This window comes from Pinus tabuliformis, chromosome 9 (genome assembly GCF_031772625.1).
Source record: "Pinus tabuliformis cultivar Carrire ecotype Pingquan chromosome 9, CPIR1, whole genome shotgun sequence".
Classification (NCBI taxonomy): domain Eukaryota; kingdom Viridiplantae; phylum Streptophyta; class Pinopsida; order Pinales; family Pinaceae; genus Pinus; species Pinus tabuliformis.
The window spans coordinates 1,372,263,721-1,372,276,296 of record NC_142307.1 but is presented as its reverse complement, the minus strand read 5'-3'; the positions used below and the strand labels follow the sequence as shown (position 1 = coordinate 1,372,276,296).

Genomic DNA, 12,576 nt, shown 5'->3' with positions numbered 1-12,576 from the left:
CATTAAAACCACCATTATCATAACATATCTTAAACTTAGTTACAATTATTATGTGATGGCATTGAAATTTGTTTAACTTTTCATAGCTACAATAAACTAAAAGTGCTTCATTTAAAACTTTTCAAATATAAAAATAAAATTTCAAAATAACTAAATAATTAATTACCTAATTAATATAATATAATGAACCAAAATTAGTTACCATAAACATTAAAACCGCTATTATCATAAAAATATTCACAAACATAACATATCTTAAACTTAGTTACAATTATTATAAACTTAGTTACAATTATTATGTGATGGCATTGAAATTTGTTTAATCCACTTCTTTAATTATAAAAAATAACAAGGCCATATCAAGTCAAAAATTTGATATTAGTTGCTTGAATATAGCACGCAATAAGGTGGCATTCTTCATTACTTCCCTTCCCTGAGCAAAGATTCACAAGTTTGACAACCATGCCTTTGGATGCCGTTACCCTTTTTATTTATAAAGGCCTTTCTCTTATTGAAAGGTGGTAAAATAATCAGAAAAAAAAATAATTTTAGGATTACAAATCAAAGAGTTAATATATTTTTGTGTTTTTTATTACCTGAATAATAAAATTTCGAATATTAATTTTCTTATTTATCAAAATAAATAGATTTGTCATCATTGCAACCCGTTGTATTTTGATTTTGTTATTGAAAATCAAAGATTTTAGTATATTCACTTTGTCGAATGAATTTAATTTTTAATATTAACTTCCTTAGTTATTAAAATAAATAAATGTGTCATTATTGCAGCTTATAACTTCCTTAGTTATTAAAATAAATAAATGTGTCATTATTGCAGCTTACATTTTCATATATATGTCAAATTTTTGTGACTCGGGATTCATGTGGTGCAATGTGTCATTTATGCAATGCAGTGTGGTCACGTGGTTTATTAGTTTATAATATAAAATATTGTTTAAAGAAATATGCAATATGGTTTTTTTGGTTTTTTTGTTTTTGGTAAGATAGGGCATTTAACAAAGAGATTTAACAAAGAGTGGTAGTTATACGTTTCATTCTCGTTAATTTTAAAACATTTATTTTTTTCATTGACGTTTACACTAGTATAGATCCATCTTAATCATGAATCTAGTAAGCATTCAAAGAGATCAAATGTTTTGATGTGTAAATGTCTCTTAAAAGAATATTGTTTAAAGAAATATGCAATATGGTTTTTTTGTTTTTGGTAAGATAGGGCATTCAAAAAAGAGTGGTAGTTATATGTTTCATTCTAGTCAATTTTAAAATACTTATTTTTTTCATTGACATTTACACTATTATAGATCCATCTTAATCATGAATCTAGTAAGCATTCAAAGAGATCAAATGTTTTGATGTGTAAATGTCTCTTAGAAGGCAAAACCTAAAAAGAGTTTTGCACTTCAAGATATTTGATCCCTGTTGACCATTGATAGATTTGTGGTTAAGATGGATCGTGAGGACTTCATTGGGGGAGCAATACCATACCACGTGCATTCATATTGGGGGTTATATGTTGAGGAAAAACTAACTTAATATATTGAGCATATAATAGGGGTTAAAGGGTTTTATATTGGGAGGTATAAAAAATGGAGCTCAAAGTTAATGAAAACATATAAAGAGGTATAAAAAATGTTAATGAAAAATGGATACTTACAATATCTAGTGAAAGTAGGGGTTTTTTTAATTGGGAAGGTGTATTGGGTTCATATTGGTAGGGGGTTAAATAATGTGATTTTGAGAGGTATTGTTCAATATGTAGTCAAGTTAAGGGTATTGTTTAGTATGCCACAAACACATGTGATATGTCAATGGTTCATTGCGCGAAGCCCCTGTGAGATGGATCCACATTAATTCTCTCTAATCCATAAACTATAGTGAATATTCCACTTGATAGTTTGTCACAAAAAGTTTGATAAAACTATATGTAAAATTCCAAAAATATACACTAATAGGGTTTTATTTCTCTTTAGTTTTCTAGATCTATAGATTATGGTTATAAGAGATCTGTGGTTTGTACCTTTTGATTCAGTTTCCGGAGAATCCACAGTTTGAACATTTTTATGCCAACGTTTCAAATCCCAACTGGGATCCATCATCAGGGCTTATGAATGATGATAAAAGAAGAGCTGCTTGGAAGGAAATAAATATTAATGAGGATAATAAATTTTTAGGATCAGCAGAATGTCGGCTGAATATTAATATTTAATTTTTTAATTTATTTATTAATTAATTATTCATTTAATTATTTATTTTTATTTTTAATAAATTATTTTTATTTTATTATTGAGTTAATTAATTTAAAATTCAAAACCTAAAGGGAAATAATAAATTTTAATATATGTTAAAATAAAAAAATTTATTTTATTTTATTTAATTATTATTTATTTATTTATGATTTTTTTTTTTTGAGAAATATTTATAAATATTTCTATATATATATTAGTTTTAAAAATAGAGAAATAAGTATATTGAATCAATATTTGAAGTTATTTGATTTAAAATTATATTAATATTAATGAAAATTAATATATTAATTAATTGTTATAAATTAATTAATATATTAAATTAATAGATATTAATAAAGGTTAATAATCAATACTAATAAAGTTAAAAGATATTAATGGGGTTAAAATATTAATAATACTTAATTAATAAAGTTAATAAATATTAATACTTAATTAATAAACATTTAATAATGAATTAACAGTAATTAACATTAATAATAATTAATATATTAATTAATTGTTATATTAATCAATATATTAAGCTAATTAATATAAAAATAAATGTTTTTTTTTTTTACTTTAACGGTTAGATTTTTATTTAAAAGGAGGCAAAACAGCTGCCGCTTGCATTTACATTGTATTGAGTTTCTCAATTTCATTTCTCTCTGAGTTCATGAAGTCCACGATTCCATGATCAATCTTTGATTCAGGGTCGTCTTTTGGAGAAGCAACGCTGTATCTCTGCCGGATGGTTCTTTACCTTGATGTTACCAGCTGATTCTGACAACCTGAGTATGCCTTTCTGGAGCCTTCCTCTAACTCTGTTGCCAGAGGAGCGAATCGGATATGAGCTATTTCCACTTGGGAGTATGAAAATCGTTTTCCATCTCTAGTCTTCATTCTAACCTACCAACGCCTTGATTTTTGTCAAAGCAATTTCCCGTGGAGCAGAAAGAGCCGTGCGAAATGGGCAGCTGTCCGATTGAATGTACAGAGCCTGACGTCAAAATTTTGCGTTGCTGAAACACCACGAGCGGCGTTGCTGAAACACCAGTTTCAGCAACTGATAAAATAACTGTGTTGCTGAAACACCATTTCCAGCAAGCAAATTTCTGGGTTTTCTGTGTTAAAACAGAATTACTGGTTAATCCGATTATGGGATGATGCAGAGAGAATCTTCCAAATTGACTGATAGGGTTCTTTGGCTTCTGGCAGCTCCAAGGTTGGCTTCAAAATCAGCTTGAGTATTAAGCTGCCTCATAATGTGGAAGAAGGAGATTTTCTGAAACTTAGCCAGCATGGGTCTTATTTTCTTTAGAATTCGGCCTAAATGGATCTGCCACTGATTCGAAGGAGAATTCATTGCTTGAATGATGAGCCGAGAGTCTCCGAAGACCGTCAATGTTTGAATGTTCCGTTTTAGAGCCAGAGTCAGCCCCTGCCACAAAGCTAGAGCCTCAGCTCTATTATTTGATTCGATTCCCAGACCCCAATGGTACTTGAGTAAAGTAGACCCATCGGGTTTCAGCAGCACTCCACCTCCACCCGCAGCTCCTGGATTGCCTTTAGAGGCCCCGTCGAAGAAAAGACAATGGTCATCTGGATATCTTCGGCAAAATCACATAATCAATCTTTTGTCGACGCGTTTCGAACCAACCAGTGTGGTTCATCGTCAGGACAAGTTGAAGAACTGATCAGGCTAAGCTTGATTAAATAGAGTGTGCAGAGACTCCAACGGCTATATTGCAACGGCTAATTTTGACCTGAGGATCAAAGTCAAACCCTTGATTTCTATTAATAGAAGCATATAATTAATTATTATTAGTTAATTGAGTAATAAATATAATGGTCATTATATCATCATATTTATTAAATAACCTATATTTAATATTATCCCCAAATTATTTAAATATAATTAAATCGTATTAAATTACTATTATTCCTAGAAATTAGTTACAATCGGTAAGTGTGTATTAATTTAATAATAACTATTTAAACCCAAGGGGTCCAAAGGTGAACTAGAATTATTGGTCATTAATAAATAAGGTAAATTAAATATAAAGGTCATTAATAAATTAAATCTTCAAATAACCTAAATTTATTATTATTTAGATATAATAAATAGTATTAAATTACAAATATTCTTATAATATAGTTACAATAGGTAACTGTGTAATAATTATTAAAATTCAGGGTCCAAAGGTGAACTAGATCTCCTCTAAATTTAAAACATTTTTATTAATTATGATAAGTTCATACACTAATTATGTTTATTAAATATTCTATATTTACTTAATAATTTTTATCTTATAAATAGTATTCTAGTTAAGTAAATACCATAATTAAAGTACATGTTAATCTAACCTAGTAATTTATATCCATTAAACAATCAATATTTATTACTAAAATTATTTACTTACAAGGTTTAAAAGGTTTATTTTAATTAAATACATATGAATTCAGTTAAAGGAAATAACTAGGTTAAAAAACAAAGCAAGGAATCTGATCAAATTTTAAATTACCCCCTCGGATAGGATAAAAGCCATAATTGGCCCGAAACTACTAAAACCAAATTACTACCTCCTGCAATCCAAGACACACCCGCCAAGAACAGAAATTGAGGAGAGGGAAGATAGAAACCCTAAGACCTAACCAAAGGGGAAAGAGGAGGCTAGGAAGACAAGGCTGGGACCCAGCAACTGCTAATCTTCCAGCCATCATCCCTATTAAGATTGTTCGGCCTTTTCTCAATTTCCAGGGCCTCTCTAAATTTGCGATGGTGAAACTGCGCAACTTTGGCAATGACTTGAGCATCCTCTATACACACATGATGCATAGTCTTCCCCGCATGTTCAGCTAGGGCAGAGGATTTGGTTCTACCATGTCTTAAGTCAGCTGAATGCTCGCTAATACGTTGATTGATAGAGCGACCAATTTCACCAATATAAGGGGTCCCACAGGAACATGGAATGACATATACGCCCTTCATGTTATGGATCACAGAAGTCTAAATTCCTTAATGTTAATAGATATTAATAGTGTTAAAAATATTAATACTTAATTAATAATGTTAAAATATTAAATTAGTAATCACTTAGTAATTAATTAAAAGTAATTAATATTAATAATAAATAATATATCAATTAATTGCTATAAAAATTATATTAAACTAATTAATATTAATAAATGTTAATAATGTTAATCAATCAATATTATTAATGATAGCGTTAATAAATATTAATGATACTTAATTAATCACTTAAAAATTAAAGAAGAGAAATTAATATTAATACTTGATAATTAATATTAATTAATATTACGACATAATTAATAATTAATATGATAAATAAAATATTAACATTTTATTAAGATTTATTTATTCATATATTATGATTTATTTATTTATTATATAATTATTTGTTTATTTATTATTATAATTTTTATTTTTAGTTAAGAATAAAATTTTTAATAGATAATGATAAGGTAGAAGATATGCTATACCTGGGACGGGTTGGCGATCTTGATTTCCCTGATTAAGGGGAGCCAGCTCCTGCTAATCTCCACACCATTGTCTCTGTTCAGATTATGAGGATGCTTGATAATTTCAAGTGCTTCTCTGATCTTTCGTCTATGATGCTGCTCTTCCCTTGCGACAATTGAGGCGCTTTCCAAGCAGATATGGTGCTTAGTTTTTGAGGAGTGCTCTGCCAAGGCTGAAGTACGAGACCTTTCATTCCTAATATCAGCGCCATGTTCCTTGAGCCTCGTCTGTAGGGAGCGACCTGTTTCACCAATGTAGCTTTTTCCACATGAACAATCTATTTTATAGACTCCTTTAAGCTGATGTTTGTCAATATCATCTTTTACAGACCTCATACCTTGCCTAATAGTTCCAAGAGCTCAAAAATGTGTGATTATGTTTTTCTTCTTTAGGATTTTAGCGATTTTGTCTGTAACTCCATGGATATAAGGTAGAAAAACCTTACCACAATGAGGTTGGTCATGAGCCTTAGGTTCATGAGATAACAACCTTCTCTCAGCTTTCTCTATGGCTCTTTTAATCTCTTGTTCTTTGAAGCCTATACTCTTAAAGGTTGAAACTAAATGCTTCTCTTCTTCATTCAGATGCTCAGAGTCAGAAATTCGAAGGGCTCTGATAGCAAGAGTGTTTAGAACACCAAACTTCTGGGCCGGGTGATGGCGGGAATCAGCATGGAGGTAACTTTTTGTGTGGGTTGACTTCCTGAACACCTTATGCCCTAAAGTGCCATCCTCTTTTCTGATGATGAGAACATCTAAAAATGGGATGCTCATGTTTTCTTCAAGTTCCATAGTAAATTTTATTTCTGGAGAGATAGAATTTAGGTGCATGAAAAACTTGTCAAGTTCTGCTTTACCATGAGTCCATTTTATATTGGTATCATCGACAAATCGCTTCCACCAGGCTGGTTTTAAGGGGTATGATTCAAGGGCTTTCTTCTCAAAGTATTCCATGTAAAGATTGGCCACGATTGGCGAAAGGGGTGATCCCATTGCCACACCAGATGTCTGCTCATAAAATATTCCTTGGAAGGTGAACACAGTTGACCTCAAGCAGATTTCAGCCAATTTTGCAGTCCCTGGATCAGTAACATCTTTTATAACTTGAATGGCTTCATCAAGAGGAATCTTGGTGAATAAGGATACTACATCAAAGCTAACAAGAATGTCATCCTGGTCTATCTTCTCATTTTTAATAAGATTCACAAAGTCGAGGGAGTCTTTGATGAAGGAATCAGTCTTTCTGACAAGGGGCTTAAGAATTTTAGCAACATACTTAGCGAGCTCATAGGTTGGGGAACCAATAGTATTAACTATTGGTCTAAGAGGAACCCCTTAAAAAAATTTAATTATTATTTCCCTTTAGGTTTTGAATTTTAAATTAATTAACTCAACAATAAAATAAAAATAAATAATTAATGAATAATTAATTAATAAATAAATTAAAAAATTAAATATTAATATTCAGCCGACATTCTGCTGATCCTAAAAATTTATTATCCTCATTAATATTTATTTCCTTCCAAGCAGCTCTTCTTTTATCATCATTCATAAGCCCTGATGATGGATCCCAGTTGGGATTTGAAACGTTGGCATAAAAATGTTCATACTGTGGATTCTCCAGAAACTGAATCAAAAGATTATGGTTAATTGTGTATGCATGCAAAGTAAAATTATGCAAAAAATAGAAAACAATGAAATAAAACTCACAAACCATGATTTGATACAAGATATGACCTAGGAAACCCTTTCGAGAGAAAACCCAGCTAGAAGGTGAGGTCACTTTACTCTCTTTCTCTAAATAGAAAATGGTTGTGAGTACAAAGAAGTATGGCATGTGGCCCATAGGCTACTACAATGCACAAATCCTCTCTATTTTCTCTATCTCCTATCCCTCTTAGCTATTTTTTCTCATCTATGGAACAAATGCACTTGAAAGAATGGAACCCCTTTTCCTCCTAGTGTCTCGGTTATAACATAGACTGATAACCTATTAGTGGTTATGTTTGACTACCTCAAATCTTAACTAGAGTTACAATATGGACTCTTCTAAATTATTCTTCATCATAATCACATGGATAACCTTTTTTCCATAAATAATAGGAGCTGACGTGACATCCTCTTGAATTATGGTGGTGAAAACAGTGAGGTCAACTTCTTATCGGCATAAATTTTGCATACAAACTCTTATGAGGCAATTATCGTGTCTTTGTAAAGGTATCTATGTGTAGAATATAAAAAAATGGTTCAAAATAAAGCAAGACAGTTTTACCCCACAAAACATCGTTTGATGCCTCAGAATGCTCCTGGAAGGTTTCAAACCCTAATTTGCCAAATTGGGTACCGTGGTAAAAAAATGTCTTGTGAGTTGATTCCTCCAATTTTTCCACTCTAAATGCATCGAGATGGATGGAAAACAATATAATGATCCAATATGGATCACATCTCCCAATTTTTGGAGGTTTTTGGTCCACAAAAGATTTTACTAAATAAGGTGAGAAATTTTCCCTCCACCTTCTCTTCGGTGTACCATTTAGCTTTTCCTCGAAGTTTTCCTTTGAACCCAACCTACCAAAGGTCTTACTTCCCTTGTCTCATAGTTCTAGACCTCTTTTGAAAAATTATATCTTCTGTCAACTCTACCTAAGCATCTGGTGAGCTAAATCATCCAAAGAAGGTAGGACTTGTTCTTATTCCTAATCTAGAATGGAAGGCTCATAGAGTTTGAGATTCTCTACATTCATAGTTGAGTAAATGTGCATGTATGGTGGTATATTGAGTTGATAAGAATTATCACCCACCTTTTCTAATATCTCGAAGGGACCATACCACAAAGCATTGTTTCTCTTACCAAGACCCTGTAGCCTCTTCTTGTTCAACTATAGCCATACTCTATCTTCCACCTTCAACAATTTATCTCTTTTGTGTTGATCATGCCTGGCCTTATATTTTTCCTATGACTTCTGCAATGTCTCTTGTACTTGTATATGGATATGCTTGATCTTCTCTACAAAATTTTTAGCCCTCAAGGAACCCCCTGTAATATCCTCTCTCTCTCCTCCCTATTTCCCATATGTAATATCCAAAGGTGAAGGAAACAAATATCCAAAACACGTTTCAAATGGATACTTACCAGTAGAAGTATGGAATTCTATGTTATAAGAGTGTTGTATGTATACCAGATTTTCCTCCTAGATATTTATATGCTTTTGATTATAACTCGTCAAAAGTTGCATCAAAGTCCCGTTGACTACTTCTATTTTCCCATTTGTCTGTGGATGGAATGTTTTAAACCTCTTTAACTTAGTGTCCATATTATCCTACAATGTAGTCCAAAGTTCACTAAGAAATCTTATTTCCCTATATGAAACAATGTTCCTTGGTATCCCAAAGTGCACACAGACTTGTCCATAGAACAAGTTTGTTGCTTCTTATCCATTGATGGTCTTTTTAAAAGGCATCAAACAAACATATTGATGAACCTGTCAACTACCATGAACATGTAGTCATGTCCCTTTCTGGTTGTTGGTAAACCTCCCACAAATCCCATGGAAATGCTTGCTTAAGGATGAGTGGGTACAAATAAGGGATGATATAGAACCTATTTCGTGTTATTAGACTTGCTCGTAGAAAAAATCATGCATGCTCTATGAACCTAGCTACTTGTTCTTGCATCTTGGGCCACTACACATACCTCTACAAGTTGGTCATTTTCTTCCCTACACCAAAGTTCCTTGCAAGCTTGGAGGTGTTAGCCTCTCTAATCGGCTTCAATCACTCACATTTAGGGACAAATTACATATGCAACCTGTTATCACTCAAGAAAAAATTTTAAATTTTTCACATCAGTTCGATTGTTTGTCAAAGGGTTGGTGTCAATTTTGGGTCTAGTCTTTTCATCTGGTTTTAGAGTCTAAATAGTTTGAATAGGAGTCTTGTTAAGAGCATTGTTGGTATGTATAAAGGAGTCAATTCTCTGTCTTAGTCTATCATTGGTCTCACATCTCACATGGATATCATATGTCCAAACTCGTTTCAAAGTTGAAATTGTCTAGGTGATTTCATAGCGCCTGTAATCATTTTAAAGTGGTTTCCTAGCACATAAATCCTTTTTATCAGTTTCGCAGCGCAACATGTTTTAAGTGATTTCGTAGCGCATAATTCATATTTTGTACTCGCTGCGCTACGAAATCGGGGATTTGTCCTAATCCGTAGCCAATGTTACACAACTGTCATATCCATCAAAATCCATTATCAGTGATCAACTTATACCCTTTTCCTATCAATTCGACTGCTTATCCTTATCATTAGGTCATTAGGTGTCGTTGTAAGCTCAGATTGCAAGTTTCAAAAGAAGATATAGAATCTCGAAGCCTCAAAGTTCATGTAGCTGTGAGTTCATGCTCACACGTTGGTGGTCACAAATATGCTGGAAACCTTATAATATACGGTTCAAATGTTGATGGTGAAGTTACTGGTCACTGGTGTTTGCAGAGATCTTCCTTCTTTACGATCCGCCTGGTACCGGGAAGACATCAACTGTGTTGGCTGTCGCACGCAAGCTTTATGGGAGTCAGTACCAGAACATGATCCTGGAATTGAATGCTTCGGATGATCGGGGAATTGAAATTGTTCGCAATCAAATTCAGGATTTTGCAAGCACTCAGAGTTTCAGTTTTGGTGCAAAGTCGAGTGTAAAACTAGTCTTGTTGGATGAGGCAGATGCCATGACAAAAGATGCTCAGTTTTCCTTGCGCAGGGTTATGGAGAAAAACACAAAGAGCACAAGGTTTGTTCTCATCTGCAATTATGTCAATAAGATTATTCCAGCTTTGCAATCAAGGTGCACACGATTTCGGTTTGCTCCTCTTGATCTTGCCAATGTTACAGAGCGGCTACGACATGTCATAACTGAAGAAAGGCTTGATGTCACAGAGGATGATTTGTCTGCAATAGTGAGGCTTAGCTGTGGTGACCTGAAAAAGGCTCTTAATATTTTGCAGTCTACACAGATGGCTTCTCCTCATGTAACTGAAGAAGCTGTCTACCTGTGCACGGGGAATCCAATGCCCAAGGATATTGAACAAATATCATTCTGGTTGTTAAATGAGTCGTTTACAAATGCTTATCACTACATTTAGGAAATGAAGACTAGTTACAATTATGTGCAATTGAGGATGCCGTGCAATTGAGGATGTCGTTGAAGATATGCTCCACGGCCTGAAGCTAGTTATGGCTGTTAAAAAACAATCATTATCCCTCTCAAGCAAAAAGATCAAAGCATTCAAATAGTGGATTGCTAAAGGTTGGTGCTGTTAAGTTTAGTATCCGTGAGATTATTGCTGAAATTGAAGAGGAGCCAATCCAAGGTTGGCTTGATGAACATTATCGACTCATGAAAAATGAAGTCTGTGAACTTTCCGTATGGTTAAGGTTTCTAGATGAGGCTTTAAAAGATGGCTCCAGCTGTTCTGGTATTCCAAACCTCAAAGAATGTCATAACCAACGAAAAGCAGAAAAAATATCTTGAAGACACAGGGATAGATTTATCTGATCATGTGGCCATTAGAAGATTGTGGGAAAAGCTTCATGAACAATCTTTTCGATCCTATTACAGGGCTTGCCAAAAGATAGTTAATTGTGAAGAGTCTGGAGCTTGGTGGAAGAGTTTCCAGGCTGGTTTTAAGCCAAGTGTGAGAAGAAGCTCCCTTTTGTCTCTTCGTGCTTCAAATTTGGATGTAACATTGACAAAGATGTCAGGCTCATTGTTTTTACTTGCTTTAGTGAAACCACTAGAATAACGGCACTTGAAGCACCATATAATGATGATTTAATGAGGGAAATATTTCAGTTGATTGTTGGAAGCTTTCAGGGACGAAATCAAATGAATAGTCACACATTTGGAAGAGTGGATACAGTATACAAAGTAACCATTGAAGTTTTTTTGCCACGAAGATTTGGTGATCTGGACCGTGATCTATGTTTGCGTTGGGGTCTATATCTGTCAAATTCTTCAAGATTGATAGTTCTGGATGCTGCTAGTGTATCTAATGGTACGACATCTGTGACTGTAAATAAACAGAAATTTATGAAAACTCCATTCCAGCAAGATCCTACAGGTTCCCATACCCTGGACTTAGCATTTGATTCAAGCCAAGCACCTTTATTTCTTACATTTGTATTAAAGAGTTCCAATGATCTTTGGGTCAGGACTCATTTGGGTAAGAATTTTTGTCTGCCTGTTGGTTTTGGTCGAGGAAAACCAAATCCTCTTGGATTTTCAATGGGTAGGGATGGATCTGTCAACTTTGCTTTATATTCAAGGAGTGCAGAGAATGTTGTCTTATGCCTCTACAATACCACAAGCACTGACACTTCTTTAGAGATGGACTTGGATCCTTATATGAACTGGACTGGAGATAGTTTTTTGTTTCATTTAAGGATATGGGAGAACATTACCAGGTCCCAGAGTTGCAGTTAAGGAAATGCATCGGCTCCTCAACCTTTTTGACTCTAACGACAGATGTTTTTATTTTTGAAACTTCAAGTTCAGGGGAATTTAAAGTGGTTACAGAATGGATTCAAGAAGAGTAGAAATTCAGAGAACTTTTCTTCTTTAAAACTGTCTTCATGAAATCATACATCAGTAGTGGGAACTACAAGGTGCTATAAATGTAAATAATTGGGTCATTCTGCTCAGTCTTGTACAAAACATAGTCCTGCAGAAGCTGAGAGTAACCGTTCCCGTGTTTCTAATCGTATATCTCCTACAAGAAGCTCAAAAGAATTC

At 33.4% G+C, this 12,576-nt stretch overlaps 1 pseudogene; it reads left to right on the top strand.

Moving 5' to 3' along the window:
* The window catches only part of LOC149153599 (replication factor C subunit 3 pseudogene), a 28,186-nt pseudogene extending 17,252 nt beyond the window's left edge, over window positions 1-10,934 (top strand).
* The last annotated feature ends 1,642 nt before the right edge of the window (window positions 10,935-12,576 follow it).